Raw genomic sequence first — 6,000 nt, forward strand, 5'->3', positions numbered from 1 at the left:
GTAGGCATATGGATATTATCCTATCACTGATAGTATTGTACTTCAGGACAGATATTGAGATACTTTGTGATGATGAAAACTATGCCATTCCTCTTCAATTTGTCATTCCTGTCATAGTCGATCATATGGCTGTCTGATTCAAAATGGCCAAAATGAGTCCATTTCAGCTCCCTAATGCCTAGAATATTGCTCTTTATGCATGCCATTTCATTTTTAACAACTTCAAACTTTCCTAGGGTCATACTTCATACATTCCATGTTCTGATTATTAATGGATGTTTGCAGATGTTTCTTCCCATTTTCAGTCATGCCACATCAGCAAATGGAGGTCCCAAAAGCTTTATTCCATCCACATCATTAAGGTTGACTTTACTTTGAGGAGGCAGATCTTTCCTAGTTGTATTTTGAGTGCCTTCTAACCAGAGGGGCTTATCTTCTGGCACAGTATTGGACAATGTTTTAGGGTTATTCATAAAGTTGTCCAGTAATATATCAGACAGTGTTTAACTGCTATTCATAAGGTTTTCACTAGCCAGTTCTTTGAGTAGTGGATGACCTCTTCCTTCTTCCAAGTCTGTCTCAGTCTGGAAGGTCCACTGAAACCCATCCATCATAGGCAACCTTGCTGGCGTTTGAAACACTGGTAGTACAGCCTCCAGACTCACAGCAACACACAAGCCACCACAGTCCAACAAACTGACAGACAAGTTGATCTCTCTTAGCTGTTCCAAACTGCTCTGCTCACTTCCTGGCCTTGCCGCTATCTGTTCCGGCCATTGGCCCAGCTCCTGCTTCCTGCCTGGCAATGTCCCCTTACACAAGGAAAAGTTACTTATGTTTTATTGACTATGAAAAACCAATAGACTGTGTGGGTCATAACAAATTATGTATAACCTTGAGAAGAATGGGAATTCCAGAACACTTAATTGTGCTCATGTGGAACCTGTACCTAGACTAGGAGGCTGTCATTCAAAGAGAACAAGGAGATACTACACGGTTTAAAATCAGGATGTCAATGTGTCAGGGTTGTGTCTTTCTACCATACTTATTCAATCTTCTGCTTCTCTTTTCTTATTTTCTTGAGTTGTGGAGTTAAGGTATTGATTTTAGCCCTTTCTTCTCTTTTGATGTATGCATTTATTGCTATAAATTGACCTCTGAGCACAGCTTTTGCTGTGTCCCAAAGGTTTGGGTATGCTGCATTCTCATCCTTTTTTTCCTAGGTATTGTGTGATTTCATTTTTAATTTCCTTCATTTCCCAGTGGTTTTTACAAATTGCCTTAGTTTCTGTTTATCTAGAAACATCTTAATTTCACCATCATATTTAAGAGACAGTTTTGCTGGGTTTATAATTCTTGGCTGGCAATTGTTTTTTTTCTTTCAGGATTTTATATAGGTAATCCTGGTCAATTTCCAACTGCAGAAGTTGGTAAAAATCCACAGAAAAAAAGCAAGGCAGTCTGCTTCTATAAAGATTTACAGCCTTGGAAACCCAGTGGTGTCGCTATCAGTCAGAATCAACTCAATGGCAGTGAGTTTGACTTGCTTTCTTATTGTGATAGGATAATAGTTAAACCCATTAGTTGTTGGTAGGACATCAAACTGGTTCATACCAGTTCATTCATGGAGGATGATGCAAAATCAGAGCAGATTTGAATCTTTAAAATTTGGGTGAAGCAGACAATAACTGGAATGGGAAAAATCACAAGTCAAAGCCCTGGGATGGAAAATTTGGAAGAGTGAGCCCTTTCAGGAGCCTGATGCAAAAGACTAGATTACAACCACGCTAAGTCTGTAATTCCAAAGATCAGGTCATTATGTGAAATGTGGAATTATTTCAAAATGTAGAATGATCACATCAGGTCACAAAATAGAGAATGATTATGTCATTACATAACTGACAAATTACATCAATACATAACTACCAAATCATGCCATTACATAAATGCCAAAGCACTGAGAACTACAGCCCAGCCAAATTGACACATACTCTTTATCATCACAGGTAGCATTACTCTCACCTTGCATCTAGGCATTTGCTGTCAGATGTATGTTGTTAGTAAGATAACATACTACAAGTAAAATAGTAAGATAATAGAGTTTTCACTATTGTCTTAAATGTGAAATGTCAGATGAGATGGTTGATAAGTGAGGAGTAGGTGTTGCCAGAACTGGGGAAAGCTACACACATTCAAAGTGGTGTGGTTGGGTGCCATCTTTGAGCAGGGCACCACTGTTTTTGACTCTGCTGGCTAAGAGATTTGGTTGCTATGCAATGTGCACAATGCTCTTGTTTTCTAAGTGGGAGATTAAGTTTCTAGCAGGGCATCAACATGTACATTTCCCTGTACCAGTTATTATTCTAGGCACTCACATTTTGTAAATTCTAGTCCATCCTTGTTTTGCTTTGTTGGCCATGACTGAACCTGGAAGAACTTGTTCAAAGCCCTCCTGGCAGGGATAGAAAAGAGAGTCCAACTCAAATGCTTTCAGCATGCAAGATTTGAAGAGAACTAACCCTTCTTTTTCAGAGTTCAGATAATATGGAATGCTGTAACGTGTCCAAATGAAGCTTTCACAGTCTAATTCGAAGTCATTCACAATGAGAAACAAAACATAACAATACATCAAAGGCCAAAATCAACAAACAAGGATGAAGAAAGAAGAGGACAAGGAGGAGGAGGAAGGGAAAGAGGAGTAAAAGAAAGAATGTAAAGAAAGAAGAGCAAAATATAAAACCAGGATTCTCATACATTGCTGGTGGGAATACAAAATGGTACAATCACTTTGGAAAAGAGTCTAGGAGTTCCTCAAAGGTTAAACACAAAATTACAATGTTGTTAGGTGTCACTGAGTTGGTTCCAACTCATATTGACCCTTTGTACCACAGAATGAAACACTGCCCAGTCATATGCCGTCCTCACAATCGTCACTATGTTTAAACACATTGTCGCAGCCACTGTGTGAAACCATGGTGTTGAGGGGCTTTCTCAATTTGATGACCTTCTACTTACCAAGAATGATGTCTGTTCTGGTTACCTAGTGCCACTCTAACAGGAATATACCACAAATGGAATGGCTTTAACAAACAGGAGTTAATTCTCTTACAATTTGGAGGCTTTCAGTCCGAGTTCAAAGTGCCAGGCTCTAGGGGCTATGTGAAAGCCCACGACCTTGGGCTTCAGTTCTGCCTTTTGCTGTTGGCCCACTGAAGCTAGAGGCATCTCTTCACTCAGGCAGCTACTGGCTGTTGAGGCTAACAAGCCCAAGGTCGACAAATAAATTGGCACAGTCCCAATGTTACCAAACCACACGGCCAGCCATTCATTCCAGTCCATTTTAAGTCTCAAGTCCCATGTCCATTGTAAGTCCCAGCATGGCAGGCTGCTGAACAATGTCTCACCTACAAGCAGGGGTCAAGTGTGCCATAAGCTAGATACCATTCCTGAAGCTGTGTCTTATATACGGGAAGCAAACCACATACCCAAAGGCAGCTACTTAGCTGTTCACAGTAGATTCCACCATGGAGTTGATTACCAGTCTCATCATGGGGAATACTACATCCAGCTGCCCAGCCACTCAACCAGGCCCAGCCAAGTGGGTACACAAACTTAACTACCACAATGCCCTTCTCTAGGAACTGGTCCCCTCAGATAATATGACCAAAGTATGAGAGATGAAGTCTCGCCATCCTTACTTCTAAGGAGCATTCCAACTGTACTTTTTCTAAGTCACATTTATGCATTCTTCTTATGGTCCATGGTATATTCAATATTCTTTGCCAACACCTTAGTTCAAATGCATCAATTCTTCTTCAGTCTTCCATATTCATCGTCCAGCTTTTGCATGCATATGAAGTGGTTGAAAATATTATAGCTTGGGTCAGACACACCTTAGATTCAAAGTGACATCTTTGGTTTTAAACACTTTTTAGAGGTCTTTGGCAGCAGATTTGTCCCATGCAATATGTCATTTGATGTCTTGACTACTGCTTCCGTATACATTAATTGTGGATCCAAGTAAAATGAAATCCTTGACAACATCAGTCTTTTCTCCATTTATTATGATGTTGCTTTTTGGTCCATTTGTGAAGATTTGGGTTTTCTTTATGTTCAAGTGCAATCCATACTGAAGGCTCTAGTCTTTGATCTTCATCAGTAAGTGTTCCAAGCCCTCTTCACTTTCACAAGCAAGGTTGTGTCATCTGCATATTCTGGGTGATTAATGAGTCTTCCTCCAATCCTGATAACACATTCTCCCTATAGCTGAGATCCTCAGTTTGCCCAGCATACAGATTAAATAAGTATGGTGAAAGAATATAAGCCTAATGCATACCCTTCCTGATTTTAAGCCATGCAGTATTTCCCTGTTTTGTTCAAACACTTCCCTCTTGATCTATTTACAATCCCTCATGTGCATAAGAGGGAGCTCTGGTAGCATAGTGGCTAAGGCACTTGACTGCTAACCAGAAGGCAGGCGGTTCAAACCCACCAGCCACTCCTCGGAAGGAAGGTTGGGCAATCCTACTTCCGTAGTGATACTGTCTCGGAAACCCAAGGAGGGGTCGCTATGAGTCGGGGCCGACTCGATGGCAAACAACAACAACAACAACATGTGCATAAGAAGGACCTCTGCTGGTGTAGTGGTTAAGGCATTTGGCTTCTAACCAAGAGTTCAGTGATTCAAATCCACTCAGCACTCTGCAGAAGAAAGATGAGGCAGTCATGTTCTGTGAAGATGTACAGCCTTGGAAACCCTATGGGGGTTGTATCAGTTGTAATCGATTCAAAGGCAGTGAGCTTGGCTTTTTTGGTTCATGTGCACAAGTGTTATGGAATTCCCATTCTTCACAATGTTATCCAAAATTTGTTATGATACCTTTGCATGGTCAACATAACACAGGTACACATCTTCTATTCTCTGCTTTCAGCCAAGATTCATCTGACATCAACAATGATATCCTTGACTCCATGTCCTCTTCTAAATCTGGCTTGAATTTCTGGCAGTTCCTTGTCAATGCATTGTTGTTGTTGTTGTTATGTGCCATTGAGTTGGACCTAATTCATAGCGACCCCTCCTTGGGTTTCTGAGGCAGTATCACTATGGAAGTAGATTGTTCCAACCTTCCTTCTAAGGAGTGGCTGGTGGGTTTGAACCAACAGCCTTCTGGTTAGCAGTCAAGTGTCTTAGGCACTACACTACCAGAGCTCCTATTGTTGTTACTGTTTTTCAATTATTTCCAGCAAGTGTTACTTGCATGTGACATTAATGATATCATTTGATAAGTTCTACATTCTGTGAGATCATTTTTCTTTGGAATGGGAACACAAATATGGATTTCTTTAAGTCGGTTGGCCACGTGGCTGTCTTCTAAATTTCTTGGTATAAACAGGTGTGGGAAAACGAATGGGGCTACATCCATGAATATATATGGGTTTGACAAAGGATGTTTCTACATATGTATTTATATGTGCTGAGAATAAATCCATGAATATAATAAAGTATACAGGGGGCAAAGTTATGGGAACTTCTTAACTGTAAGCAACCATCTTAAGGGAATAACTTGCTGGGTCTGGGGGCTCAGGACCATAGTCTCAGAGAACACTAACGTCAACTGGCATAACATAGTCCATGAAGACAATGTTTCACATCCTATTTTGGTGAGTAGCAACCAGGATCTTAAAAGCTTGTGAGTGGCCATCTAAGGTGTAACTACTGGTCTCTTTCCATCCAGAGCAAAGAAGAGTAAAGAAAACTGAAGACCCAAGGAAAAAATTACTCTAAAGGACTAATGGACCATGTGAACCCCAGCTACCATAATCCTGAGACCAGAAGTACTAGATGGTGCCTAGCTACCACTGCTGACCACTCTGAAATGGATCACAAAAGGAGGTCCTGGATTTACCTCAAGTAGACACACGCCCTGGAGAGAACAATCATGGGAGAAGGAAGGGCTGCTTATGCACAGGGAGATAGCTCAGGGTGCAGAAGAGTATGAA

This window comes from Orycteropus afer, unplaced genomic scaffold (assembly GCF_000298275.1).
Source record: "Orycteropus afer afer isolate SDZICR_OR568_19922 unplaced genomic scaffold, OryAfe1.0 scaffold00032, whole genome shotgun sequence".
Classification (NCBI taxonomy): domain Eukaryota; kingdom Metazoa; phylum Chordata; class Mammalia; order Tubulidentata; family Orycteropodidae; genus Orycteropus; species Orycteropus afer.